We start from the raw sequence: 17,320 nt of genomic DNA on the forward strand, positions 1-17,320 counted from the left end.
TCAATATGTCCGGTGTCAGTAAATGTCGGCAACAAAGTGTAATTCAATTGTTGCCAGCAGCACAGTTACAGTCACCAACGCTCTGCATGACATGAAAAAAGCCTAACCAGCTCTGCTAGGGCGAGTGAAATGGTCAGAATGGGGTGTTCTCTCATTATGTGTCTGGGAGTAGCTAGCCAATGTTAGCTAGTTAGCTTGGATGCTTGGATGCTTGACTGTTGTGAGGTCAGAGCTGAACACGAAAACACAGATAGAGCGACAGGGCTAGTAATGTTCAGTGAGCTGTTCTCTCTCTCTCTTAGATGTCTGGAAGTAGCTGGCAAGTTAGTACAGAACGGTTGGATCAACTCTTAGAGATGGGTGGGGCTAAGGCTTAAGAGGGTGTGAACAATGCTGAATTGGTGTAGACAAAGAAGGGATCTCTAATAGTAGTACCAAAACATTGAAAGACGGTTTTCTCAAAAGTGAGTTTACAAGCTGATCAACTTTCAAAGCAGAATTTTGAAATGCAGTGTATGATGTACCATTTTGTAGCTGAGTCTCTACTTTTATCCAATGTAAAAAAACAGAAGTTCAAATGTTGCTACATAAGAACGAATCCAGGTGGTGAGTCATAAATGTTGACAGACAATTTGTTTCTTCGAAATGATGGTATCCTTTTGTGTCGGTAAAATAAATTATTTGGGAAATGGCTGTGGCAATGCCTTTATGCGCAAATATTGATATAATAACAATCATATCAAAGTTATAATAACAATCATATTGGAATTGGAGTCACACGAGGAAATGTTTTGTGGTCCTCCCACTACAACTTGGGAAAGCATGCAGTTTATTAGGCTACAGATGAAATAAGTTATGATGAACTTCACAAGGTTGTGAAAGTGCACGGTGATTAACTTGATGCTCCTTTCCAATAAATATTGAGGGAATTATTCTGGTGACATGATGATCGATGTTTGGCTGCTGTTTGACAAATAAAAACAGACCTGCTCTTATCCATAATAATCTCATCATGTAGGCCAGTCTACCCGCAGTGTATCTGCAAACTGTTGGCATGTGTCAAGACCAGAGTGGGCACATTTGCTAAGAAAATAGAGTCAAGAAAATATTTACAAAATAAACTAAAGTAAAAAAAATAAAAAAATAAATGTAACACAACCAAATAACAATAATGAAGCTATTTACAGGGGGTAACGGTACCAAGTCAATGTGCAAGGGTACAGGTTAGTCAAGGTAATTTGTACATGTAGGTAGGGGTAAAGTGACTATGCATGGATAAAAACAGAGAGTAGCAGCAGTAGGGGGGGGGGGGGGGGGGGGGGCTGTGTCCATGAAAATAGTCAGGGTGACAATTTTATGAATTGTTCAGCAGTCTTATGGCTTAGGGGTAGAAGCTGTTAAGGAGCCTTTTGGACCTAGACTTGGAGTTCCGGTACCACTTGCCATGCGGTAGCAGAGAGAACATCCTATGACTTGGGTGACTGGAGTCTTTGACAATTTTTTTAGCCCTCTGGCAGGAAGTATATATCACTACCACAGTACCATCCCTAACACACTATACAGCTGTGCCTACACAAAGACTCCATCCATTAGTTATTTAAAGATCTAAATATGCAGTGCGATCATCACCACATTCAAACACGTAGCACTGTGGATGCTGCGTTCAACAAAACGTCAAGCTGTTATCTTTATATCCCGTCACATTCTCTGTTTCTCAAAATAGTCCTCATGGTTAACAAATAAGGAGTGTGGGAGATGTCAGCTGACAGAGTGAAAATGCAGCAGTGCACAGAGATAGCTGATGTCTGGAGAGAAGAGCCCAGCTCTCTAGATGGCAGTGTTAGATACCATACATCGCTGCATCCTGAGACACATTCTTCTCAACACTGCTAATTATGGAGAAAATATTTATGTAATAGTGGCATTTTGTCAAACACCAATTGCTTTCCATAGTGTTTCCCTCGCAGTTTCTCTTCCAATTCTCCTTGCAATAATTACACAAAATTCACAAATGGGTTTAAACTACTGTAAGTTGAAGCTAGCAACAATTAGCAATTACCCATTGATTGGAGGTGGCATTTATCCAACCACATTTTTTTTTGTCTTTTAAAGCTTCACTTTTCACCTCTGTGTAAAATAAATGGATTATGGGTTCATACATTCTAGCAAAACAGAACATTTTCACACTTTGTCCATTTAGTTATTATTCAAATATTCCTTTAACTCATTCACTTTGCCCTTTGCAACATTTTGTTCTATTTTGTAAACATTGATGGCCACCAGCAATTACCCCAACTGAAGACTCAACTCTCTGCCTGTCAGGGTGGATGTCAAGGACTGCTTTGAACAGACTGGTAGCAACGGAAAGAGTTTAGTGAAAGATGAGCACTGCCAAGGGTGAACCAATTAACAAAATGAGTCAACTTTAGTTTAAAACTGCATTGTTGGTTAAGGGCTTGTAAGTAAGCATTTCACAGTAAGGTCTGTTGTTGTATTCGGCGCATGAGCGCATGAGACAAATACATTTTGATTTGATATACAATAAGTACAGGACAGACTTCTACTCCTCTTAGGAGGCTGTAGATCACGAGAAGATCTGTATTTCTAACCTTACTGTAGGTCATTGTTACACTGAGAAAAAAAGTCATCAAGAAAGAGAGGATGAAGAGAGAAAAAAACACAGAGAATGAAATAGAGAAATAGTATGACAAAAATGTATTTATCAGGAATTGAATCCATAACTCAAGGCCTTCCATGCTACATGAACCTGAGGATTGATCTAGTCATAAAGACGTATTGCACAATTCTAGTTATTTCTATATACTTTCAAACTTTTCCATCCCCCTAAGACTATGCATACACTATGCGGTGTGTAATAGTATGCAGTGTTCAATACAATACCGTATGCATAACTGTGTAGCTCAGATTACCGTAAATATTTGCATTGTGTAAATGCTACCGCTATTGAGTTCCTGTGGAAAATAACATCGTCAGGAGCTGTAGGCAGGTATTCCAGGGAGGCAGCGCATCTTCGATTTACATCAATACTTGGGAATTTGTGTAAGGTGTCTATCAAAGAGTCAGCTTAAAGCTGTGGGCACACATCACATCACACGCTATCTGTCACACAGATCGCTTATCTGCCTTGGCAGAAATCTCTCCAGGGCCCAAGAATGATTTGAAAATCAAAAAGTAGCAGTTGAATCACTTCAAACCAACTCAAATAAAGCTACTGAACATGTATAGCTGTGGTTTTATTGATTAATATGCTGAAAATGTTGTGTAGGAACAGATAAGGAAATGTTCCCCGTAGATTCATGTCTGGTCCTGTATTGAACAGGGGGACTGATTCTAAAGGAATCTAAAGGAAAACGTTCACTTTTCAATAGTCTGCCCTTGGATGAGCCTGCCTTGATTGATAAAGAGCATTGACCTCACATAGCTTATCAATTATCAGAGAGTTTTGTGTTCATATTAGGGCATAAATAGTATGGCTATTGCTTACATGTGTAGACTAACTGCTTAACATTCACCAATCCGAATAAACAGTTAATTATTATCCACTAACTGCAATGGCAAATAACATCATTTTGGTGCCGAAAAGCAGGCTATAGTAGCTAACATCTCCTGTGAAGCCTTGTGTATCTTATTCTGTCTCTCTGAGGGATTGGAGCTTGCACCATGATGTTGCTACTGCCGGTTTCCTCATAGCCGATTGGAAGTCACAACGGGTATAAACAAGTTACAATCATAACATTATGTTCATGTTGGGCAAACAGACAAAGACACAAAGGTTAACTGATAGTGAGAACAGACTATTTATCTAAAAGCAGGCATATCTCCCACAGATCGTCAAGGGGTATTGCTAAACATGTGGAAATGCTAGTAATAAGTTCTAATGCTTTCCTCCCCATATGTCTGGATTTGTGCTGAGCATTTTTATAAACGCAGAGAGGCTGAGGCAGGGGTACATTTATTAGTGATACATTCAGTCTGAAACAGCGAGAGAGATACAGCTTGCCTTGCCTAACTCTGTGTTTCTCTGTGCATTTGTAAAGCAGAGAGAGAACGAGAAAGAGAGAGATAGAGAGAGAGAGAGAGAGAGAGAGAGAGAGAGAGAGAGAGAAAGAAGGAGAGAGAGAAAGAGAGAGAGAGAGAGAGAGAGATGGGGTGAAAGAGAAACAGCTAAATTCCCCAGGTGGGGGATAAAAATGTATTATATAATTTCCAAGCTGTCAGAAGTCTAATGTAACAGCCAGGTAACCTGTGATACAAGTCCGTATTCGACATCCATCCAGTGAGCATTGTTATCTTCAAGTAGCTTTTGGTTTTGCTATGGCATCGTGGATGGGGATGGTGAATGTGTATAAGCATCTACCTCTGATTCCAAACATCAAGTTTGAATCCAGGCAAAAAAAAAATTTTTTGAGATTTTTGTTTTAAGCCTATCCCAAACTTTAATCCTTACCTTAACCATTCAGAGTTAATGTCTAAACTTAGCTTTAAACAATATGACGTTTGCAACAACTTCGAAATTTGACGTTTGAGAACATGAATAAACATTCTGACGTAAGACTGTGAGGGCTAGTTGAATATAAGGTTAATAAACAAAATGCAGCCAATGGAACAGTAGGAAGTAAATGCATCATAGGTAGTATAGTGGATTGTCATAATTTTGTAGAGGAACTCATACATTGAAATTCTGTCCATGAAAGTATGACTGCAAAAATAACAGCCCAAGATTACAGTTTGGTGACATATATCAATTATCTCCCCCTCTCTCCATCCGTTTCTTCCCTTCCACTCTTCCTCCCTCCGTCTTTCACTCCCTCCCATACAGCAGTCACCTACTTATCAGCCAGTGACTCAGAACCCAGGTGACGTAGGACTCATTCATCCCACAGGTTTATATTCAGCGTCTTGTAAACTCTGTGTTATTAAAACACTTCCTTGGGACATCATTTACCACGGCCCAGTTAGCCTAGAGAAAGGCCAACAAGTTTAGAATCAGTTTCTTCTCCCGCTAGCGTTACAGGGTACATACAGTAGGGGTTACCAGACCTGCGATAATTGGTACAGCAAACTCTGGACCTCTCCAATTTTCACACAATTCAGGCATCAAGCGATTACTCTAAATATGGAAGCTTGCTAATATTGCATTGCCATTCAGAGAGTTTGTGTGTCTGGTTAAGCTGGTGTGTGCAGAGAGAGCAAGGGTGTGTGGCTGCTTCGCTTGCCTTCCGTCTGCCGCTGTTCAGTTCTGTTGGCCCTTGGGAATACACTGGTTCTGGGCAGGACGAAGGGAGTGCCAGGAATTAAATATGATTTAAACGCTTGCGCTGAAATGGCCAATATCACATTTGAAGCATATGTGTTTCCATGCCTTTAAGACACAAGGGTTCATTATGCCCAAGATTTGATGTATTTTGAAGAATTTCAATGTTTATTGTTGTATATTCCTCCCCTGACGTGGGCATTAATATCATACTGCCCATTGCCTTGTTTCTTTGCTATGGACTAAGCATGAGGAAGAATCATGTTCCCATTTATCCTCCCAGGCCTGTTTGGCTATTTCAGGTCAGCCAGAGAAAATAGCTGGTGAATTATGGCAAAGCTTCCTGTGATGGATGAGGATTTGGTCCCGTTTGAAAGACAAAGAAAATTAATGGGCTTGATCATTTGCAGAGTGACTGGGGATGAGGCCTCATCAGCAGAGCGGGCAGACCTGTCTGAAGTGAGCACAGTGTCATTGGGTGCTGGGACAGACATTAGGATTAGCTATCAATCTCATCTCATGTCTTGTCTGAGTCTGAGGGGGGCCAATCAAGACAGCTTAAGAGGCTTACATATTCCACCAGCCTGATGGATCTATCTATAAGCTGAACTTGGATCTGTCATACTGTGTATACAATATACATGTTACTGCCAAGATAAAGGAAACACTTGAGTCAATTAGGGATACAATGTATATTGAAAGCAGATGCTTACCTTAACACAATTAACATCTCATTATGCTTGGGGTCATGCCTTAATAGGGCAAGTTGTGGCCCAATGACCTATTCATTTAAGACACTTTATGTTGGTGTTTCCTTTATTTTGGCAGTTACCTGTAGATGTCCTCACTTGATGCATTTTCCATGTGGCTCAAACAATGTCCCTTTTCCAAAAGGATCCTACCTTGCCTTAGCCCTTCCTCCCTTTGTTTATTCCTTCCTTCCTCCATTACTCACCTCTTTCCTTCCTTCCTCCCTTCTTTCCTTCCTTCCCCCATTACTCCCTTCCCTCTCCTTCCTTCCATCCTTCCTTCTGTCCGATCTGTAGCCTGAGTAATTGAATAAGTGTCCAATCTTATTCTAAAAACTGAAAGTATTGTCCTCTGAGTCTGTCTCCTATTTTTACAAGGTCTAAAATCACTTTTATGTCCAAGGAGAGGTCAGGGGACTCTATTAAATTTGACTCTGACAAAAAAACTTTAAGGACACATACTCAGCTATAAAATGCATGCATTCACAGTCTCTCAAAATGAAGACAGCAGGAGACTTCCCAATTGCTGAGAGCCTATCTGAGAGGCATCCACAATCTCTCCTCTATCAGATGATGATCAGCCCACCATGACTAGATTACGTGGGGCTAACCCATGAGGCTTCCTCCATGATTACTTTACTGATTGGAAAAATAGGAGGCCCTTACAAGCTCTGTCAATCAACCATACTGGTGTGTTCAGATAAATTATAGGGCGAAATGTCACCCTTTCTTCTTGGTTTTACAGTCTGGGAAACACGCAGCATACCTAAAGGTTGGCCAATTTACCAATTTCACAAACAAACAATGGAAAATGCATCAAACTCATACACATAAATATGCATAAGTTTCAGCTCCAGTGATCACAGCCTCGAAACAGCTATGAGATGTTTGTGCATTTGTGTGTGTTTTTTGTTTGTGTGTGCATATGCTTGCATGCTGAGCAAACACTTAACATTTCATTAAAGATAGATTTTTATTTTTGTGGTTTTTGTTTACTTTGTTACATGGCATGGCCTTGTTATCGGGACTGCTGTGGAATAGTCTGCTTGAAAGAACTCCGCCACTCTCTGCAGACCTGAGCACTGTTGGAAATTGTGTGTGCGCGTGTGTGCGTATGTGTGTGCATGCGTGCATGAGTGTCGGATCCTCCATTTAGCTAGCTAGCATTAGTAGGGCTCTGTCAAAGAGTTTACGAACAGAGGACCACAGTGAGGTGGGGAGAGCACAGAGCACTGGAGTGCAGAAAGCCAACATGTGGTGCGCTACAAACTGACACACAGATCTGCTCATCATTCTGACGCGACCAGGACAGGAGGACTGATGAAGATCCATGCCGTGGAGCTCTCAGTGTCTCTGCATTTAACACTGTAGGCAAGAGGTGGGCAACCCTGCAAGCAAGTATGTAAGATTGCACACCCTTGTATTAAAGTATTGTGGAATGAAATAAATGTTATTCATGATGTGTGTTGTGTCCTTATATAAAAACAACAGCCTATCCATCACTAAATCGGCAGCAACAGCGAACAGATCCCGAAGTTACCAAGAGGATCAAAGGTGGATCAAGGGTCATGGTTATTCACCTTTATAATTTCTGTATTGTAAGACCACAGAACACACTGCTGTGAGGGTCTAATGAAAGAGAAAATAATGTGTTATTGCCCACATGTTGTATCTTCTCTCTTCTCTCTCATCCCTTTGTCCGTTAAATGACGCATTTAGTCCCCAGTACAGACCTAAGCACCTCTAGTGCTTGTCAAAAGGAAAGGGACCATAAAGCTTTTGTGGTGTGAAATCTACCATTACCCCCCTCCACTTTCTCGCTCTTCCCTCTGGTGTACTTACTAACCTTTTACTGCAGTGGGCTAAATCAGGGTCACGCAGTGATTCTTGGTAGTCTTAAACAAATCTACTTTGAAGGAAAAGTATACACCACATCACACACATGGTTATGGGCTTACAAAAAAAGACACCTGTACTATGTCAGATATGGAGTTGAAATGTATTCAATTTTGAGATTGCATCCCAATATTGGCCTTTATATACTTCACAGAAGACTGAAATATAACAAAACAGTTTGACATAGAAACATTGGATTTTAGTCGTATAAAAAAAATATCTTTATTAATTATGAAAAATAACATTCCATTCATGAGGCCAAAGAAGGCACTTTTTGTCATTGACTGCAGAAAAGGGCTACGCTATATAGAGCGACACACAAAAGGGTTACTCCCTGGGAGAAGGTCTGTAACAGTACAAGAAAGAATGGAAAAGAGAAAGAGATGCTTTCTTCCTATTTCTTGAGAAACATTGTGAGCGACAGGACCCATTGAAAAATGAATTTGGCTTTGACATGGGCCCTTTCAATGGACATTTACTGCTGACACAAACAAATAAAGTGAAAACATAACAGCTAGTGCAGATGATGATGAAATTGAATTGCAACAAAGGTCATATGAGTACAACAGAGTCCCATCAAAACAAAATTCTAAAGTCGTATTCAGAGAGACATGGGTGAGACAAGATTAGATGTGGGGGTATTGGCATCCGTGGAAAATCCTCCAGCAGCTCTTGTAAGAGGTAGGTGCTTTTTAAAATCTCTGTTTTACAAGAACAAGAAACAAACTCTATGCCCTCAGGCAAAATATGCCACATATTGCCTAACTACCCACTGACGGATACATAATGGGTCGCAGGTGGCTACTGCAAGAACATTTCAACACAAAATTATATTTTAGGAAAGCCAAAAAGTCATTGGCCTTTTGTAAACTTTTAGAGATCCCAAGAGAATAAACCAGTGTTGCTGCTTTTACTTCAGGATGAAAGAGCCCAGAAGACGTTCATTATTTGCTCATGCGTATTAGTCATTTTGTTGATAATGTAGAATGTAAACGGAGGTAATCTCGTTGATGAAGAGTTTCTGTCCATCCTCTTCCTCCCAGACATTAATCACATGGACTTCCTACTTCCTGTAAGCTTCAGTGAGGAGGACGAAAGTAATAGCTGCTCCCACAATAACTATACAAACTATACATTCACACAGACTAATAAATATTATTTATACATGGCACCATTAGATAAACTGGATGCTAATTGTACCATTCCACAGCTCATAACAACTGGCGGCCTCCATTATTGTCAAGGTAATTAGTCATAATTTGCATAATTAAAAAGAAAACAACGGTGTAATAATTGATGAATACTCAATCACTCAGATCATTACAATGACTTGATCTGCATCTTCAGGCAGCAGACTGGAGAGGAGAGGAGGAGAGGAAACCAGCGGATTACAGGACAGCCTTGTACAAACTACAAAGGACCTTCATCTCTCAGTGTCTCTGCCTCTCTCTCCATCCCTCTCTCTCCAGTCCTCTGTGTCTTTATTGCTCTCTCTCTCTCTCTCTGTCTCTTTCCCTCTCTCTCTTTCACTCACTCTCTCCTGCACAGCTGAAGCAAACACACTCTACTAGAGTCATTGGGAAACGACAGTGTTTATTAATGTTTATTAACAAATGACTGCCTTACCTGGCTCACCAACTACTTCTCATATAGAGTTCAGTGTGTCAAATCGGAGGGCCTGTTGTCCGGACCTCTGGCAGTCTCTATGGGGGTGCCACAGGGTTAAATTCTCGGGCCGACTCTTTTCTCTGTATACATCAATGATGTCGCTCTTGCTGCTGGTGATTCTCTGATCCACCTCTACGCAGACGACACCATTCTGTATACTTCTGGCCCTTCTTTGGACACTGTGTTAACAACCCTCCAGACGTGCTTCAAAGCCATACAACACTCCTTCCGTGGCCTCCAACTGCTCTCTTGACGCTACCCACATCCCTTAAGTGGGATAATTGTCATCAGCAACCGCTGAATAGCATAGCGCCACAGTCAAATAATACTACTAAAAAATATTAATATTCATGAAATCACAAGTGCAATATTGCAAAACACAGCTTAGATTTTTGTTAATCCACCTGTCGTCTCAGATTTAGAAATTATGCTTTACAGCGAAAGCAATCCAAGCGTTTGTGTAAGTTTATCGATCGCATGACAAATCATTAAGTACACTTAGCATCAGGTAGCTTGGTCACGAAAATCAGAAAAGCAATTAAATTAATCGTTTACCTTTGATGATCTTCGGATGTTTTCACTCACGAGACACCCAGTTACACAACAAATGTTCCTTTTGTTCCATAAAGATTATTTTTATATCCAAAATACCTTGTTTGTTTGTCGCGTTATGTTCAGAAATCCACAGGAAAGAGCGGTCACGACAACGCAGACGAAAATTCCAAATAATATCCATAATGTCCACAGAAACATGTCAAACGTTTTTTTATAATCAATTCTCAGGTTGTTTTTAAAATATATATTCGATACTATATCAACCGAGAGTGTAGGTTTTTCTATAGGACAGGGAGAAACAATGGCCGCTTTACTCTGTTGCGCAAAGCTCACTCTGAGAGCCCCCACCTATCCACTTACGCAATGTGATCTTTCTCGTTCATTTTTCAAAATAAAAGCCTGAAAATATGTCTAAAGACTCTTGACACCTTAGGGAAGCCATAGAAAAAGGAATCTGGTTGATATCCCTTTAAATGGAGGATAAGCATGCATAGGAACAGAGAGGTTTCAAAATAAGAGGCACTTCCTGATTGGATTTTCCTCAGGTTTTCGCCTGCAATATCAGTTCTGTTATCCTCACAGACAACATTTTGACTTCCAAACATACCCTCGTAAAACTGACTATCCTACCAATCCTTGAGTTCGGCGATGTCATTTACAAAATAGCCTCCAACACTCTACTCAGCAAATTGGATGTAGTCTATCACAGTGCCATTAGTTTTGTCACCAAAGCCCCATACACTACCCACCACTGCGACCTGTATGCTCTCGTTGGCTGGCCCTCGCTTCATCTTTATCGCCAAACCCACTGGCTCCAGGTCATCTATAAGTCTTTGCTAGGTAAAGCCCCGCCTTATCTCAGCTCACTGGTCACCATAGCAGCACCCACCCAAAACACACGCTCCAGCAGGTATATTTCACTGGTCATCCCCAAAGCCAACTCCTCCTTTGGCAGCCTTTCCTTCCAGTTCTCTGCTGCCAATGACCGGAACTAATTGCAAAAATCACTGAAGCTGGAGACTTAAATCTCCCTCACTAACTTTAAGCATCAGCTGTCATAGCAGCTTACTGATCATTGCACCTGTACACAGCCCATCTGTAAATAGCCCACCCAACTACCTCGTCGCCATATTGTTATTTGTTTTTCTGCTCTTTTGCACCCTAGTTTCTCTCTATTTACTTTCTCCAGATCTATCACTCCAGTGTTTAATTGCTAAATTGTAATTATTTCGCCACTATGGCCTATTTATTGCCTTACCTCCCTAATCTTACTACATTTGCACATACTGTATATAGATTTTTCTATTGTGTCATTGACTGTACGTTTGTTCTTCCCACGTGTAACTTTGTGTTGTTTGTGTCGCAGTGCTTTGCTTTATTTTGGCCAGGTTGCAGTTGTAAATGAGAACTTGCTCTCAATTGGCCTACCTGGTTTAAAAAAAGGTGAAATAAAAAATACATAAAAAAACATCTGTTGTCTTGTCGTGCAAAATTATAAAATACTTTTCCTTTGTCTCGTTTGTGTCCGTGAATATGTCAGGCACAATGGCACCAGTCTGTGGCGAGAAGACCATTACAGAGAACAAGTACAGAAACAGCAAAGACTTTGTTGAACAGGGGTATTGTTAGGGTTGTTATGGTGGCCTTATTACCGCCACACCGGCGGTCACAAGTCATAACCGCAGTCAAATTCCACATTAATGTTTAGTGAAGGTAACTAGGCTTCTCCAAGCTCTAATGATGCTGATGGTCATTAGTAGCCTACCAAACTTGCTAACTGCCTGATACTCAGCAATCTATTGTTCCTCTAATCATTCTGACATCAATGCAAATATAATAAAAAATCTTGACAGACCATGAGCTTATGTTAAACAAGATTTCTATAGGCTATGTAATTGCGTGAGAATAGTGAGTTTTGATGGCCTCTATTAAAAAGAGTAGGATCCCATCAGCTTTTAATAGGCTTACTGTCACTCCCTGACCTTAGTTATCTTTGTTTTCTTTATTATTTTGGTTAGCTCAGGGTGTGACGAGGGTGGCTTGTGTAGTTTTTGCATTGTCTAGGGGTTTTGTATGTCTAGGGGTTGTTGTATATCTAGGTGTTTATATGTCTATGGTTGCCTAGATTGGTTCCCAATCAAAGGCAGCTGTTTATCGTTGTCTCTGATTTGGGACCATATTTAGGTAGCCATATTCCTTGAGTATTTTGTGGGTTATTGTCTATGTGTAGTTGCCTGTCATTACATGTTATTGTAGCTTCACGTTCGTTTTGTTAGTTTGTTAAGTGTTTAATTAAAAGAAGAATGTATTCTTATCACGCTGAGCCTTGGTCTCCTCCATACAACGAATGTGACACTTACCTACTATATTTATTGCTCAACTTTCCTAATATTAAGCACATTGCTTATCTTTACAACAGGAGCATAGCCTACATGGCTGGCATGAAAATGAACTACAGGAAAAGCGTCCTCCATTCGCTATTTAAGTGCATTGATGACATGTATGATAGTGGTCTTTTGTACTATGAGGGATAGTAGATTGACATAGACTAGTGTTTTTGCTGTTCGTTAGGCCTACTCATCTTGTTAGCTGACAAAAGTGAATGTGGACAGTTCTTCCAACATCTTCAATATGCGCCTCGGAATTCGATAAGTAGGACAAGCGCAGTTGTGTGGTTACTCAATTAAAAGTTAAGAGATTATGCCACGGAGTTAGAGTTAATTTGTGGTTTAGTATGTTACCCTGCGTCACTGCTTCATTGCTCCAGACCAACGCAAGGGGGAGTTAGAGCACTGATTATGCTTTTGGAAGCTGTAAAAACGTTTGTCAGGCAGAGAACGACCTGTTTAAATTATGAGCAAAATATTCAATTTTATTTGGAAGGGCACCCTCTGGGAAGAATTAAACTTGGTTAAGCTTTCATACTGTCCATTGAGTTTTTTACTCTGAGAATTAGAATCTAACAGAATGGCAAGCCAGACTAAATTAAAAGGGCCTATTGTCTCACCCCATGTTCAAGAATGGCCTTTTTCCCTTTATTCAGATTACAACCACTCACTTTCCATTATTTGAAAACAAAATCATCTCCAAAATATCGTTATTTTTTAAAACAAGGATATGAAAAAGAGATTGTGGACTCTGCAAACAACGTTTCCAGTCTGAGAATGAGAATGGTAAATGTCTGCAATTACGACATTCCTTGAATACATTGGAATAGAAAAGAAGCCATCCATCCACCCATTATGAGCTATTAGCAGGACAAGAGACTCTTGCCAAGAAGGAGGGTAGGGGGAGAATTGTATCATCACTTTCTCAAGCCAAAACGTCTTGATGGCCTTCTTTGCTTGTACTCTAGGCTTGGCAGAGTTACAGATGAATGTTTTCAGGTGATGCCAAACAAATTCGATCGGGTTTAACCTCTTTATCCTACCCCCTCCTTTTTCGAACATTCTGTTAAAAATCGCGCAACTTTTCAGCGTCCTGCTACTCATGCCAGGAATATAGTATATGCATATGATTAGTATGTGTGGATAGAAAACACTCTGAAGTTTCTAAAACTGGTTAAATCACGGCTGTGACTATAACAGAGCGTGTGTTTCAACGAAAAGCGCAAGAAAAACTGCTCACTGAAATCTGAAAAAAGTATCCATGCGCCCCTTTCATGGATTATTTAAAGGAAACCAAATTTAATATGGAGACGGATGCAATTCCTACAGCTTCCACACGATGTCGCCAAAAACGTCATTTTCATTGACAAAAATCCATTGAGACATTACGAATAGATCATTGATTCCATCCAGCCTACCTCAATCGATTTTGGAAGATTGAAAAATGGACACTGTTTTCTTTTGTAGCTGCTATTGAATACAGATCGCCCAGTGATCAATTTGATCGCTTATTAACGTTTACAAATACCTAAAGTTGGGTTATAAAAGTAGGTTGAAGTTTTTTGTCAAAGAATATAGGCAACTTATATCATTTTTAAACATGACGTTGCGTGTTGGAAGATAGCTTTTTTCGTGATGCAGACAGGCCACACAAATGGATATTTTGGGCATTCATGGACGGATTTAATCGGGAAAAAGACCAAATTGTGATGTTTATGGGACATATAGGAGTGCCAACAAAGAATATCATCAAAGGTAATGAATGTTTTATATTTTATTTCTGCGTTTTGGGTAGCGCCGGCTACCGCAAAATCTGTTGTTTACGTGTCGTGCTGGTATTTTGGGGGGTGCATGCTATCAGATAATAGCTTCTCATGCTTTCGCCGAAAAGCATTTTAAAAATCTGACTTGTTGGCTAGATTCACAACGAGTGTAGCTTAATTTCAATACCCTACATGTCTATTTTAATGAACGTTTGAGTTTTAACGAGTACATTTAGCATTTAGCGTAGCGCATTTGCATTTCCAGGTGCCTACTTGAGACGCAGACATCTCAAGTAGGACCAAGAAGTTTTAAATCAGGAGACCTACATGTAGAAATGAAAAAAATAGTTGTAGATATACTGTAGGTGTTGTAAGTAATTTAGTTATTTTTGTTTAACCTTTATTTTACTACATAAAGGTCTACTTACTCTGCTGGCGTCTTGACCCAGTTTATGCCCTCATTTGCAACGCAAACCCAGGCAGCAGTGTGTTTTGGTCCAAGCCCTTTTCCGGCTTACAGACATAGCTTACAGCTTCTTTCTATGGTGCTACCCATTCCAGGGTTAGGACTGTAACCACCAGAGGACTTGAAAATGAGCCGGAGCTGAGAGGATCACCAAAACTTGGGGTATTTTGGTTTCAGTGCATTTTCTTAAAAATAAATGTAAATCGCTAATTGTGTACTAAAAATGTGAACGTGTATTTGCAGAGCATACAACCATACGTAGGGCTGGACAACGGACAGCACCGAAAAAACACATGGTTCCACAGAATACCAATTGGGATGGACCCCAAGGCAAATGTGGCTTCTTCGTCAACATCATTATGCTTTCGCTAATAAAATAATGGTAAAAATACTCATTCAAAATGCAGATGTTTATTTCGTTATGGATCAATAACATATTTGTTTTACTTATTGTGTACATAATGTTGCTGCTACTGTCTCTTATGATCGAAAATAACTTCTGGACTTCAGAAAAATGATTACTCACCGCAGACTGGAAAAACAGTTTTCCTTTAATTAGTCCGACGAGAAGGATATCCTGCTTTCAATGGAACAGGCCCAGATCCACACCTTTTGTGTGAAGAAAAGACTCCGGACAAGGGGCCTCTTTTCCTTTTGAAAATCCGGAGGCTAGCGAGTAAACTCCCACTGCCTTCCATTCTTCTCGCTAACATGCAATCATTGGACAATAAAATGGAACGAATGATTAAGATTATCCTACCAACAGGACACTAAACTGTAACAACTTATTTTTCACTGAGACGTGGCTGAACGGAGATACGGACAATATAGAGCAAGCAGGATTTTCCATGCACCGGCAGAACAGAGACGCTACCTCTGGTAAGACGAGGGGTGGGAATGTGTCTTTTTGTCAATAACAGCTGGTGCGCGATGTCTAATAGTAAAGAAGTTTTGAGGTATTGCTCGCCTGAGGTAGAGTACCTTATGATAAGCTGTAGACCGCACGATCTACCAAGAGAGTTCTCATCTGTATTATTCGTAGCCGTGTATTTACCACCACAAAACGAAGCTGGCACTGAGACCGCTCTTAACCAACTCTATAAGGCCATATGCAAAGAAGAAAATGCTCACCCAGAAGCAGCAGTCCTAGTGGCCGGGGACTTTAATGCAGGCAAACATGAATCAGTTTTACCAAATTTTTACTGCATGTCACATGTGCAACCAGGGGGGAAAAAATCCTAGACCACCTTTACACACACAGAGATGCATACAGAGCTCTCCCTCACCCTCCATTTGGCTAATCTGACCATAATTCTATCCTCCTGATTCCTTCTTTCAAGCAAAAACTAAAGCAGGAAGTACCAGTGACTTGCTCAATATGGAAGTGGTCAGAAAATGTGGATGCTACACTACAGGACTGTTTTGCTAGCACAGACTGGAATATGTTCCGGGGTTCATCCAATGGAAAGTAGCCTAGTGGTTAGAGCGTTGGACTAATAATTGAAAGGTTGCTAGATCGAATCCCTGAGCTGACAAGGTAAAAATCTGTAATTCTGCCCCTGAACAAGGCTGTTCCTAGGATGTCATTGAAAATAAACATTTGTTCTTTAACTGTCTTGCCTAGTTAAATATAAATAAATTGAGGAATACACCACCTCAGTCATCGGCTTCATCAATGAGGACGTCGTCCCCACATTGACTGTACGTGCATATCCCAACCAGAAGCCATGGATTACAGGCAATATCCTCATCGAGCTAAAGGCTAGAGCTGCCGCATTCAAGGAGCGAAAGAATAATCTGGATGCTTATAAGAATTCCTGCTATGCCCTCAGACAAACAAGCAAAGTGTCTATTTAAGATTTTCTTCACATCGGCTACCGAGAGCGTTATCACACAGTCATCCAGAACAGCTGGTGCTCTCGTGCATGCTTCAGTGTTGCTTGCCTCGAAGCGAGCATAAAAGGCATTTAGCTCGTCTCTGGGTTTCCCTTTGTAGTCTGTGATAGTTTTCAAGCCCTGCCACATCCAATGAGCGTCAGAGCGGGTGTCGTACACTTCAATCTTAAACAGGTCAACATTCACAAAGCCATTGGGCCAGACGGATTACCAGGACGTGTACTCAAAGCATGCGTGGACCAACTGTTGAGTATCTTCACTGACATTTTCAACGTCTCCCTGACAGAGTCTGTAATACCTACAGTGCCTTGCGAAAGTATTCGGCCCCCTTGAACTTTGCGACCTTTTGCCACATTTCAGGCTTCAAACATAAAGATATAAAACTGTATTTTTTTGTGAAGAATCAACAACAAGTGGGACACAATCATGAAGTGGAACGACATTTATTGGATATTTCAAACTTTTTTAACAAATCAAAAACTGAAAAATTGGGCGTGCAAAATTATTCAGCCTCCTTAAGTTAATACTTTGTAGCGCCACCTTTTGCTGCGATTACAGCTGTAAGTCGCTTGGGGTATGTCTCTATCAGTTTTGCACATCGAGAGACTGAAATTTCTTCCCATTCCTCCTTGCAAAACAGCTCGAGCTCAGTGAGGTTGGATGGA

Source organism: Oncorhynchus mykiss, chromosome 5 (genome assembly GCF_013265735.2).
Source record: "Oncorhynchus mykiss isolate Arlee chromosome 5, USDA_OmykA_1.1, whole genome shotgun sequence".
Taxonomy (NCBI): Eukaryota; Metazoa; Chordata; class Actinopteri; order Salmoniformes; family Salmonidae; genus Oncorhynchus; species Oncorhynchus mykiss.